This window comes from Balaenoptera physalus, assembly GCF_965194825.1.
Source record: "Balaenoptera physalus genome assembly, chromosome: 8".
NCBI classification, from domain to species: Eukaryota; Metazoa; Chordata; class Mammalia; order Artiodactyla; family Balaenopteridae; genus Balaenoptera; species Balaenoptera physalus.
In genome coordinates, this window is record NC_138887.1 from 17,963,870 (window position 1) to 17,977,452 (window position 13,583).

Sequence of the window (13,583 nt, forward strand, 5' to 3'; positions counted from 1 at the left end):
GGACCAGGGTTCGAACCCGTGTCCCCTGCATTGGCAGGCGGATTCTTAACCACTGTGCCACCAGGGAAGCCCTGCAGGCGGATTCTTAACCACTGTGCCACCAGGGAAGTCCCTCTCATTACTTCTATTTAATGTCGTATTGGAAATCCTAGTGACAGCAGTCAGACAAGAAAAAGAAACAAAAGGTATTCAAATTGGAAGGGAAGGGGTCAAACTGTCACTATTTGCAAGTGACAATTACTCTATATAGAGAACCCTAAAGTCTCTGCACAAAAATTAGAACTAATAAATGAATTCAGCAAGATAGCAGGATATAAGATTAATGTACAGAAATCTGTTGTGTTTCTGTACACTAACAATGAAATACCAGAAAGAGAAGGTAAAAAAAAAAAAAAAAAAAAAAACTTGTTTAAAATCATGCCAGAAAGAAAAAAAAAAACCCAAAACCTAGGAATAAACCAAGGAGGTGAAAGACCTATATGTTGAAAGCTATAAATCATTGATAAAGGAAATTGAAGATGATTCAAAGAAATGGAAAGATATCCCATGTTCTTGGATTGGAGGAATTAATATTGTTAAAAATGGCCATATCACCCAAAGCAATCTACAGATTTAACGGAATCCCTATCAGATTACCCATAACATTTTTTACAGAACAAGAAAAATCCTAAAATTTATATGGAACCACAAAAGACCCAGAATTGCCAAAGGAATTCTGAGGGAAAAGATCAAAGCTGGAGGCATAATCCTTCCAGACTTCAGACTACTCTCCAAAGCTACAGTAATCAAAACAATGTGGTATTGGCCCAAAAACAGACAATATAGATCAATGGAACAGAATAGACAGCCCAGAAATAAACCCACCCTCACTGCTGTGGCCAGTTAATCTTGGACAGAGGAGGCTAGAATATACAAGACAGTCTCTTCGAGCAGTGGTGTTGGGAAAGCTGGACAGCCACATGTACATCAGCGATATTAGAACACTCCCTCACTCCATACACAAAAATAAACTTAAAATGGTTTAAAGGCCTAAGTATAGGACATGACACCATAAAACTCTTAGAAGAGAATATAGGCAAAGCATTCTTTGACATAAATCATAGCAATGTTTTCTTAGGTCAATCTCCCAAGCAAAAGAAATAAAAGCAATAATAAACAAATGGGACATTATCAAACTTAAGAACTTTTGCATAGCAAAGGAAACCATCAGCAAAACAAAAAGATAACCTACAGAAAGGGGGAAAATATTTGCAACTGGTGTGACCAAAATATACCGACAGCTCATACAACTCAATATCCAAATAAATTAAAAAATAAATAAATAGGCAAAAGACTTAAATAGACGTTTCTCCGAAGAAGACATACAGATGGCCAGTAGGCACGTGAAAGGATGCTCAACATCGCTAATTATTAGAGAAATGAAACTCAAAACCACAATGAGTTATCACCTCACACTAGTCAGAGTGGCTATCATCAAAAAGTCTACAAATAATAAATGCTGGAGAGGGTGTGGAGGAAAGAGAACCTGCCTATGCTGTTGGTGGGAATGTAAATTGGTGTAGCCGCTAAGGAAAACAGTATGGAGATTCCTTAAAAAACTAAAAACAGAGCTACCACATGATCCACCAGTTCCTCTCCTGGGTATATATCTGGAAAAGATGAAAACTATTAATTCAAAAAGATACACGCGCTCTAGTGTTTATAGCAGCACTACATATTTACAGTAGCCGAGACTTGGAGGGGTCTGCGCCTCTAACCCCTGCGTTGTTCAAGGGTTAACTGTGGTTCATACATGTTCACTTTTTTATTGTGGTAAAAAAACACAGCATAAAAAATTTATTATCTTAACCTTTTTATGTGTACAGTCCAGTAGTGTTAATAACTATAGCACATGTAATACAACTCTAGAACTTTGTCATCTTAGAAAACTGAAATTCTCTACTCATTAAACAGCAGTCTTTCTCACCCTACCCTTACCAATCACCACTGACTTTATGTTTCTAAGAGTTTGACAACTTTAGCTACTTTATATAAATGGGGTCATGCAATATTTGTCTTTTTGTGACTGGCTTATTTCACTTAGCATAATGTCCTCAAGGTTCATCCATGTTGTAGCATGTGACAAGATTTCCTTCTTTATTAAGTTTGAATAATACTCCGTTGTATTTACACATATTTATTTAAAATCTACTCTATTTCATAGCTAAGTAATTGAAAATTTTAGATTAATTTTATAGTTCTGGGGTGGTGTGTAATACTTTCTTTCCCCTTGCAGACTTTTCACTTTTTAGTAAGTCCTTGAGTTTAAAAAAAAATTAATTAATATTATTTATTTATTTTTGGCTGTGTTGGGTCTTTGTTGCTGTGCGCGGGCTTTCTCTAGTTGCGGCGAGCAGGGGCTACTGTTCGTTGCGGTGCGTGGGCTTCTCATTGCAGTGGCTTCTCTTGTTGTGGAGCGTGGGCTCTAGGTGCACGGGCTTCAGTAGTTGTGGCACGTGGGCTCAGTAGTTGTGGCGCACGGGCTTAGTTGCTCCACGGCATGTGGGATCTTCCTGGACCGGGGCCTGAACCCGTGTCCCCTGCATTGGCAGGCAGATTCTTAACCACTGCATCACCAGGGAAGCCCCTAAGTCCTTGATTTTTAGGAACCAGAAAATTTGTGTCCACCAATGTGTGGTGCCATTTAAATCCTACAGTCAACAAAGTGCCATAAAAAATAAGGAGCAGCAAAGACTTAAAGCTGCTTGGGGCTTCCCTGGTGGCGCAGCGGTTAAGAATCTGCCTGCCAATGCAGGGGACACGGGTTCGAGCCCTGGTCTGGGAAGATCCCACATGCCGCGGAGCAACTAAGCCCGTGAGCCACGGCTACTGAGCCTGCGCGTCTGGAGCCTGTGCTCCGCAGCAAGAGAGGCCACGATAGTGAGAGGCCCGCGCACCGCGATGAAGAGTGGCCCCCACTTGCCGCAACTAGAGAAAGCCCTCGCAGAGAAACGAAGACCCAACACAGCCAAAAATAAATAAATAAATAAATAAAATTAAAAAAAAAAAAACTGCTTGATTGGTATAATCACTATGGAGAACAGTATGGAGGTTCCTTCAAGAACTAAAAATAGAACTGCCATATGATCCAGCAGTCCCACTCCAGGGAATATATCCAGAGAAAACCATAATCTGAAAGGATACATGCACCCTGATGTTCATTGCAGCACTGTTTACAATAGCCAAAACATGGAAGCAACCTAAATGTCCATCGACAAAGGAATGGATAAAGAAGGTGTAGTACATATATACAGTGGAGTATTACTCAGCCATAAAAAAGAATGAAATATGCCATTTGCAGCAACACGGATGGACTGAGAGATTATCATACTGAGTGAAGAAAGTCAGAGAACGACAGATAGCATATGAAATTGCTTATATGTGGAATCTAAAAAAATGGTACAAATGAACTTATTTACAAACAGAAATAGGCTCACAGATGTAGAAAACAAATTTAAGGTTACCAGGGGGGAAAGAGGAGGGAGGGATAAATTGGGAGATTGGGATTGACATATACACACTACTATATATATAATAGATAACTAATAAGGACCTACTGTATAGCACAGGGAACACTACTCAATACTCTGTAATGCCCTTTATTGGAAAAGAATCTAAAAAAGTGGATATACACACGCACACGCACACACACACGTATGAATGATTCACTTTGCTGTACAGCAGAAACTAATACAACATTGTAAATAAACCATACTCCAATAAAAAATTTTTTAAAAAGACAAAAAAAAGACTTAAAGCTTCTTGAATACCAGTAGTTATGAAATGGAATCTGGCTTTTGTGTTGTTTTTGTCAATACCAGAAAGACTTAGAGTTCATTGACCTTTCATGCAACAATTATTTGAGTGTTTTCTGTATTCCAGGCATAGGGCAGAGGTGACAAGGAGGAGCTCTTTTCCACTTGAAAGAGAATCGTTTGATAATCAGAGTGATATTGAGAATTCTTCACTTTACAGGACAATGAGATACTGTAGTTGAGGATATTAAAGTTGCACTTGAGAGTGGTTTAAAGCTAATGAGGTTGAAATAGTTATGATGGAATACTCATTTCCAGAATGTTGTAAAATTTTTAGAACCCTGGTAGAAGCATTCAAGATGATGATTTTGCTGTATGAGTTATCCTAGGAAGAAGTTTTTTTCAGCTTTTAATATAGTAAATACTTGTACAGAAAGACTATGGTACTTCCCATGTGGTAGGTGGCAGGTGGTAAACATTTTATACTTTCCTTTTCATGAAAGGGAGAAGTTAAGTTTCATTTTTATGTTTCGGTCAGCGGAGAAAGGGAAGTATGTAACATATTGTAAACCAACTCTGTCCAACAAAACTTTGTGTGGTGGGTGATGGTGGAGATGTTCTTTATCTGTCTTGTCCAATATGGTAGCCACAAGCAATCTCTTGAGCACTTGAAGTGTGGCTAGTTCGATTGAGTAACTGAAGTTTTAATTTTGTTTAATATTAGTTAATTAAAATGTCGATAGTCACACGCAGCTAGTGGCTGTGTTATTGGCCAGAGCAGATAGAGAACTTAGGCCCATGGGGTCACAGGCCATTTCTGTTTCGGACACCTGTTTCTTACCCAACTTTGTGTTCCAGACGCATTAGTTTCTTCATGCATAAAATAAATATGTATGAATGAATGTGAGAAAAGTTTTCATCCTTCAAAAGATATGTTGTTTCAGATATCTTCTACCTTATTTCCATTATAACTTCTAGTTGTTAAACAATAGAATGTCTTTTACTTATATATAGTATTTTCTCATTTGTTGCAGTATACTTGATTATATTATTCATTTCTTTAGTGTGATCTTGTGCATTTCTTTAAGATGTGAGAATGAGTTTAGAATATCTCATTAGCAAACTCAAAAGCTACATTTCAGTTTTTAGCTTTGAAACAGTGGGAGAGAAATTAGGACTGACAATTGAGATTAATCATAATGGACTCTTTTTTTAACACTTGACATCAATATAAGTGTTGTCATTGTTCTTTGTTCCATTTACACAATTACTTAAAATCCCCTTTTCCTTCCTTCAGTGTTTTAAATCAGAAACTAGATAAGCAAGTTGTTTTCATTTCTTCCAAAGTGCCAATTTGGGTGAAACGGAATGTGTTTAGGTCAGAAGAATGCTTAATTGTTCATTACCTAGAAGCCATCACACAGTTGGGGCTTAGCAAAAAGACTTGCAAATAAAGTTAATTGTAGTGCTGTAGAAATAAGGAATAATGGAAGGGTTGTACTGTTGAACCTTTAAGAGGGTGTAAGCAGGAGTCTGCAAACTGTAGCAGGCTGGCCAAATACAGCCCTGCCACCTGTGTTTGCATGGCCTGTCATGTAAGATGGTTTTTATATTTTTAAATGATTGAAAAAAAAATTCAAAAGAAAATTTTGTGACATATGGAAATTATATGAAATTCACATTTCAGTGTCCACAAGTAAAGTTTTATTGAAGCAGTCACATTCATTTGTTTACATATTATTTTTGTGCTTTTGTGCTACATCAGAGACCATTTGCTTACAAAGTCTGAAATATTTATCTGGCTCTTGGCAGAAAAAGTTAGCCAACCTCTGGTGAGAATGTTACTGAAAGGTGGAGGGATATGGCATTGAAAGCTAAGAAGTACAGTTTTTTGAAAAGTAAGAAACTCATAACCAGTGCTTAAGGGCTAAAATGGAAATACACTCATTATGGTGAGTCAATAAATGTGTATGAAATGAGAGATAAATATGGGTTTTTCCTTCAGAGAGCCTAAGTTCTGGTAGTGAACTTGACAGCTGAAGGCAAATTTCTGCAGATTTTCTGGACTCTGGTACTGCTAAAATGTTGTGTTCATCCTAATAATAACAAATTTTATGCCTGTTTGCTATTTTGCAGTAGCTCCTTTGAGGCATAGCTGGCGTCCAAGGCCTCCACCTACTGTAAGCGTCACTCTTACTTTTTCCTACAGTCTTTTGTTTATGAACTTGTGAACACATCCTGCCCTCGAGACTCCCTGAGAGTAAGTTTGAGCTTAGAGAAATTATTTTTCAGCTCCTTAGCAAAGGCCGACTGGTTACACTTTTTTTTTTTTCATGTCATTTGTATTTGGGCCCCAGCCCAGCAGTTTGTTCCCTTGCTTCTTTTTGGCTCTGTCTACACTTTCCCCATACTCTACTTTTCTGTATTTCATCTCATTATGCCTCCTTTCCCCTTTGTTTACTTGAAGCTTACCTGCTTTTCCCCATCCGGGTCAGATCCATAGTTAGGGTTTGTGGGAACTGTGTGGGAGGAGAATGATATTCCCCTGAGAGAGGAGGCAGGGAGGCGGGAGGGAACAAGATGGGTTCCACAGATAATTTGGTATGTCTAGGATTTAACGTCTTTCTGGGAAAGTGTTGGGAGGTGCAGCCAGGGAGGGAGGGAGAATTTATTATGGAACGACCCTCTCTTACACCAGTAGGTTTTCAAATCTTAGTGTGAGATTCATGCAGGCTACCACTTCCCTGACCCCATCCCCAGAGATCCTGAGTCTCAATTGCATGGAATCCAGGGTAGGTGATGACAGGTGGGATACAAGTGTGGCTGGGGTGAGAGCAGGTTGTGGAAGGTCTTGAGGTCTTGTTTGAGCTTCGACTTTTGTTAGTAAGGTAGCTAATATTTTGAGATTCTTCATCAGGAAAGTGACCCTGGGAAAGCAGTTTCCAAAAGAATTATTCAGAATGCATTGGAATGAGGAGGAATTCGAGGCAGTGAGGTAAGCTAGGAGGCTGTTATAGCAATTAATATGCATTCATTCTCATTCCAGAAATGATTTGAATTGGTGAGACTTCAGACTTAAGGCAACAGCAGCAGAAAAAGAAAGAATTTGAAAGAGAATTTGAAATTGGAAACAAATCTGATACATGGGATAAAGAGGATGAAAAATGAGGGAATATAAAATAAGTTGTCTTAAATTTTGGAGAATACAGAGTGATATTACCTGATGTTTTGATGAACGAAATTAAGATTAGCTTTACTTCAGGAAAGGAGTAAGTTTCACAGAAGACTTCGCTTTCCTTTTGCAGTTATCTCTTAAAATCTTATTGGTTACAGTTTTACTGTCTTGCTTAATGGTTTTATTATTCTACTTTTATTATATACTACTGCAGACCCTTTTGGAATTACATGAGATAAAAAATGATACACGTTTTCTTTAGTTGGCATATTTAAAAAATGAAGATATTGAAAATGAACCCTTACTCCTAGTACTATTTTGATTTTTTTTCCTTAAATTTTTATTTATTTATTTATTTATTTATTTATTTTTGGCTGTGTTGGGTCTTCGTTTCTGTGCGAGGGCTTTCTCTAGTTGCGGCAAGCGGGGGCCACTCTTCATCGCGGTGCGCGGGCCTCTCACTATCGCGGCCTCTCGTGTTGCGGAGCACAGGCTCCAGACGCGCAGGCTCAGTAGTTGTTGCTCACGGGCCCAGCCGCTCCGCGGCATGTGGGATCCTCCCAGACCAGGGCTCGAACCCGCGTCCCCTGCATCAGCAGGCAGACTCTCAACCCCTGCGCCACCAGGGAAGCCCCTATTTTGATTTTTGTATGTATTTCCATTTGCATTCTTTTTTTATTTAGGATTTTTGCCAACTTTATTGAGGTATAATGGACATACAATAAACTGCCCACATTTGATAGGTTTTAAAAAAAATTATTTTAGTTATTTATTTATTTTATTTTGACTGTGCCAGGTCTTAGTTGCAGCACATGGGATCTTCATTGTGGCATGCAGGATCTTTTTAGTTGCAGTATGTGGACTTCCTAGTCGCGGCATGCCGACTCTGAGTTGCGGCATGCATGTGGGATCTACTTCCATGACCAGGGATTGAACCCGGGCCCCCTGCTTTGGGAGCGCAGAGCCTTACCCACTGGACCACCAGGGAAGTCCCCATTTGATAGGTTTTTGATGTATGTATACACCTGTGAAACCATCATTACAGTCTTAATTATAAACATATCCATAACCCGCAGAAGTTTCTTTCTGCCAAGTTGTAATCCTTCCCTTCTGTCCTTGTTGATCTTCTATCATGTAGATTAGTTTGCATTTTCTAAATTTATGTAAATGGAGCCATACAGCATGTATCTGCTGTGTCTGGTTTCTTTTAGTCAGCATACCTATTTTGAGATTTGTCCATCTTGTTGAGTGTATCCGTGTTTCATTCCTTTTTATTGCTGAGTAGGATCCCATTGTATGGATATACCACAGTTTGTTTATATTTGTTATTTGTTGATGGACATTTATTTTCAGTTTTTGCTTTTATAAAGAATCTGTGGTGAACATTTCTGTATAAGTCTTTCTGTGGGCATATGCTTTCATTTCTCTTGGGTAAATGTGTGACAACTGGATCATATAATAGGTGTATCTTTAGGTTTTTAAGAAAGTGCCACATATTTCCCCAAGAGCCTCTACCATTTTTTTCCCACCAGCTTATTTAAGAGATCCAGTTCCTCCATATCCCTGCCAATACTTGGCATGGCCAGTCTCTTTTAATATTTTGGCATTCTAATAGGTACGTGGTGATATCTCATGATGTTAATTTTCATTTTCTGGTGGCTAATGCTGTTGAGCATCTTTTCATGTTCTTATTTGTCATCCCTAGATTGTCTTCAGTGAAGTGTCTGTCTTTTGGGAGTGGGGGGCGCGATGTGCAGCTTGCAGGATCTTAGTTCCCCCACCAGGGATTGAACCTGGGCCCTCATCAGTGAAAGCGCAGAGTCCTAATCACTGGACCGCCAGGGAATTCCCTGTTTGGTGAAGTGTCTGTTTAAATATTTTAACAATTAAAAAAAATATTGGGTTCTTTGCTTATTATTGAGCTTTGAGACTTCTTTTATATATTCTGGGTACAAGTCCTTAATCAGTTATGTGATTTACAAATATTTTCTCCCATTCTGTGGCTTGTCTTTTCACTTTCTGACATTTTTTTTTAATGTAATATTTTTTTTTTTTTTTTTTTTTTTTTTTTGGCTGCATTGTGTCTTCGTTGCTGCGTGCGGGCTTTCTCTAGTTGTGGCGAGTGGGGGCTACTTTTCATTGCGGTGTGCAGGCTTCTCCTTGCGGTGACTTCTCTTGTTGCGGAGCATGGGCTCTAGGCGCGCGGGCTTCAGGAGTTGTGGCTTGCGAGCTCTAGAGCACAGTCTCAGTAGTTGTGGTGCATGGGCTTATTAGTTGCTTCGTGGCATGTGAGATCTTCCTGGACTAGGGATCGAACCTGTGTCCCCTGCATTGGCAGGCAGATTCTTAATCACTGTGCCACCAGGGAAGTCCCCGTTTTCTGACATTTTTTGAAGAACAGAAGTTCTTAATTTTTGATCAAGTCCAGTTTACCAAAATTTCCTTTTTATATACATGCTATTTCACAAAGATTGCCTTCTTATGTTTTTTTCTAGATGTTTTATAGTTTTTACTTTTTCTATTTTGAGCTAATTTTTGTGCATCAAATACATAAATTAACTTTGTGGATCAAAGTTCTTTTTTTTTTTTTTTTTTAAACAAATGACTATCCAGTTTTTCCAGCACTTTTTGTAGAAAAGATTATTCTTTCTCCACTGAATTGCTTTTGCACCTTTGTCGAAAATTAGTTGACCTTATATGTGGACTGTTTCTATTTGTATTTTTGGACTCTTGATTTGTTTGTCTGTCTTGTTGTTACACTGTGTTGATTACTGTAGATTTAATGATGACTCGAAGTCAGGTGGTATAAGTCCTCAAAATTTGTTGTTTTTCTAAGTTCTTTTGGTTATTCTAAGTCCTTTATATTTTTATATGAATTGTAGGATCAGCTTGTCAGTTTCTACCAAAAAATGCTTATTTTGATTGGGATTGCATTGAATCTATAAATAAATTTGTGATAAATGACATCTTAACAATATTGAGTGTTTGCTCCATGAGCCTGATAATTCTGTGTTCATTTAGGTTGTCTTTAATTTCTTTCAGCAACATTTTATAGTTTTCAGTGTGTAGGTCTTGCACATCTTTTGTCAGATTTATCCCTAAGAATTTAATATTTTTGATGCTATTACTAGTGGTATATATTTTTAAATTTCAAAATTTTACTGTATTATAGTTAGCACTTACATAAATCATGTTTATGATTATGGATTCTGGAATTAGACTTGTATTTAAAATGCAGCTTTGCCACATTTTTTTAAAAGATTTATTTGTTATTTATTTTATTTATTTTTGGCTGCATTGGGTCTTAGTTGCAGCATGTGGAATCTTCGTTGAGGCATGAGGGCTCTTCGTTGTGGTGCACGGGCTTCTCTCTAGTTGTGGCATGTGGGTTTTCTCTTCTCTAGTTATGGCGCACAGGCTCCAGGGCCCGTGGGCTCTGTAGTTTGCAGCACCCGGGATCTCTAGTTGAGGTGCGTGAGCTCAGTAGTTGTGGCACATGGGCTTAGTTGCCCTGCGGCATGTGGGATCTTAGTTCCCTGACCAGGGATCGAATCTGCGTTCCCTGCATCGTAAGGCAGATTCTTTACCACTGGACTACCAGGGAAGTCCCTGCCACTTTTTTTTTAAACTAACTTTATTTTTTAAAATTTATTTCATTTTATTTATTTATTTATTTTAGCTGTGCTGGGTCTTTGCTGCGGCAAGTGAGCTTCTCTAGTGCGGTGCACGGGCTCTCTAGTTGCAGTGCTTGGGCTCTACAGCATGTGGGCTCAGTAGCTGAGACGCGTGGGTTTAGTTGTGGTATGTGGGATCTTAGTTCCCCGACCAGGGATCGAACCAGGGCCCCCTGCATTGGGAGTGTGAAGTCTTAACTGTTGGACCACCAGGGAAGTCCCTGCCACTTCTTGTGTGACATGAATTAAGCAAAAGTCATTTGATCTCTCTGAACTTGTTTTCATCAGTAAAATGGAGAATTATAGATGGGGTTTCTTAACCTTGACAGTGTAGATTCCAGTCACAGCTGCTCAGACTGACATGAAAAATGTCTTCAGACATTGCCAGATGTCCCTGGGTGGGGGTGAGATGGACAGGATATAAAAATCACCCCTGATTGAGAACCATTGGTTGTTCTAACTTCATGAGATTACTGTGAGGGTTAACTTGATATGTATGGAAAGAGTTTAGAGTACTTATCCATGGCAGGTGGTAATTGAGTGACACTATATCACACATTCTTCGAGTTGTTTTGGCAACTTAAGTTATTTTATTTACTCTAAATAAGCTCAGAATAGACAGCGTCTGGAAGGAAATCATTTAGTTATGTCTTAGAGTCCAGGGAACATTTTTTTTAAAAAATATTTATTTATTTATTTATTTATTGGCTGCGTTGGGTCTTAGTTGTGGCATGCGGGACGAGGCTTCTCTGTAGTTGTGGTGCATGGGCTCCAGAGCGTGCGGGCTCATTAGTTGCAGCGGGTGTGTAGGCTCCAGAGTGGGCAGGCTCAGTAGTTGTGGTGCGTGGGCTCATTTGCCCCGTATATGGGATCTTAGTTCCCCAACCAGGGATCGAACTGGCGTCCTCTGCATTGCAAGATGGATTCTTAACCATTGGAGTACCAGGGAAGTCCCCAGGGAACATTTGATAAAGAAATAATTTGGTGTGGGTGTTTTATACTAGTTTGAGAAGGTATATCTAATTACATGTCTGCATGGCAGTCAGAAAGAAATGAATAAATGGAAGATCATTAAGAAATTAAACTGTTGGGCTTCCCTGGTGGCGCAGTGGTTGAGAATCTGCCTGCCAATGCAGGGAACACGGGTTCGAGCCCTGGTCTGGGAGGATACCACATGCCGCAGAGCAACTGGGCCCGTGAGCCACAATTACTGAGCCTGCACGTCTGGAGCCTGTGCTCCGCAACAAGAGAGGCCGCGACAGTGAGAGGCCCGCGCACCGCGATGAAGAGTGGCCCCCGCTTGCCGCAACTGGAGAAAGCCCTCGCACAGAAACGAAGACCCAACACAGCCATAAATAAATTAAAAAAAAAAAAAAAAAAAAAAGAAATTAAACTGTTTGCTTTCTCTTGTGTCACATCTTCCTGGTGTGGTTTTATTATATTATGTGAAAGGTTGTGGATCTCCAGAATATCAGTTATAAAAATCACATGTGTTTCAAAATGTTGTTAGCTTCACCTTGCCTGATGGGCATGTGTTGTTTCTTTGCTGTTCATCATTCATTTCATCATCTTTTGAAAAGAGCACCGTAATTTCATTTGGCAAAATCGTACAGTATTGAGAGTGTTAGTGGAAGTGCAGCTGGGGGGATCTTGCCTTAGCCAAGAGATAGGCACTGGATGTAGTCTAAACCTGGAGTTTCCTCCCTGGAATTTGCATCCTGCGCCCAGTGACTGGGGACCCTTTGAGCTCCCCTGTAACTTTGTAACAACTCTCCTTCCCCTTTTTTCTGAATGGAGTTGGCTATAACAAATTGATGTTTACCCCTTCTCTCAAATAGTGTAGATAAAATCTGCAAAGGGCCCAGAATTGCTTTGAAAACTGATATATAAGTACATACTTTTCATACATATTATCTTGTCTGATTTTAACATCATATTTCTTTTTTTCGATTTCTTTGATTTTCCTACCAGTGGAGGGCTGTTTTGTGAGAATAAATCTGATCTACAAAAAAGTGTCATCTGAGAATGTCCAACCTTTTTGAGTAAATTTTCTTAGGTCTGTGTTTGGTGCTATAGACTTCTATGACTGACACAGTGAAGTAATTTTAACACTAGTAAGCCAGAGAGTAGGAAATGTTTTACATTCAACAAAGCCTCTCATTTCCCATTTTTAAAAGACTGTTACTCCTTCATAGGTTGGAATAGTTTTAGTATGTTTAATTGTAGGGATGTGCATCTCTGTCTCAGACTGAATAACAGGCAGAGGTTGTGGAAGTCCATGGTTCATCCTATGGAGGGAATGATGAAAACTGACATTTGTTGTCAGGGTGACTGGGTAGTTTTTCCTGTCTTTTGTCTTGGATGCAGATAGCCTTTCTGGATATTTAGAAGGAGATTCATTAGGACCTGGCTAATCTTGTGATTGCCTGATGAGTTTTAGGCCAAGAGATAGTTTGAGGAATTGCAGTGTTGGAAAGTGGATGAGGTTAGGTAGAAGTTGGTAAGCTTGTTAATTAAAATAGAAAGATGGCCAGTGCCAGCTTCCAGGGCATCCCTTTCAATGGCACTTTAACATTTCTTGGGAAATTAAAGCAGAAGGCATTTGTTTGGCTTCGTTTACTATTTAACTTTACTTAGATTAGAAGTAAATTACTGTGCTTCAAGGATCTTGTTTTAAAAGATAGATTTGAAGCTTCCGTTTTAAGAAGGAGTTCCATCATTGGTAGGAAACTGGTATTTAAAGTGTTAGTATTTAGTCTATTAAGATTATATAGTACAGTTTTAACTTTGTTCTTTTAGACATAACTGTCTCTGTACTGTTCACAGTGTGAATGTTTATTCAATATTTTATAACACCTCCCAGAAAGTTTTAACTAACATCAAGGTGTTTTGTTTGTTTGATTTGTTTTGTGGTTGGGAAATTAGTATTGAAAATATGAG

The 13,583-nt window shown here is 39.0% G+C and overlaps 2 protein-coding genes and 1 long non-coding RNA gene across 16 annotated transcripts in view; 2 read left to right on the top strand and 1 right to left on the bottom strand.

The window, feature by feature from the left end:
- PUS7 (pseudouridine synthase 7) overlaps positions 1 to 446 on the top strand; it is a 125,052-nt gene extending 124,606 nt beyond the window's left edge. The window contains exon 18 of the mRNA XM_082473534.1: positions 78 to 446. The gene's annotated coding sequence lies outside the window, so the exon portion shown is untranslated. The remainder of the gene's footprint in view (positions 1 to 77) is intronic.
- The window catches only part of LOC309666305, a 386,060-nt gene that overhangs the window by 293,195 nt on the left and 79,282 nt on the right, over positions 1 to 13,583 (bottom strand). The gene's annotated exons all lie outside the window — the stretch shown is intronic.
- Positions 1 to 13,583, top strand: part of SRPK2 (SRSF protein kinase 2) — a gene marked incomplete at its 5' end in the record, with an annotated part of 247,870 nt that overhangs the window by 22,847 nt on the left and 211,440 nt on the right. The window lies entirely within an intron of this gene.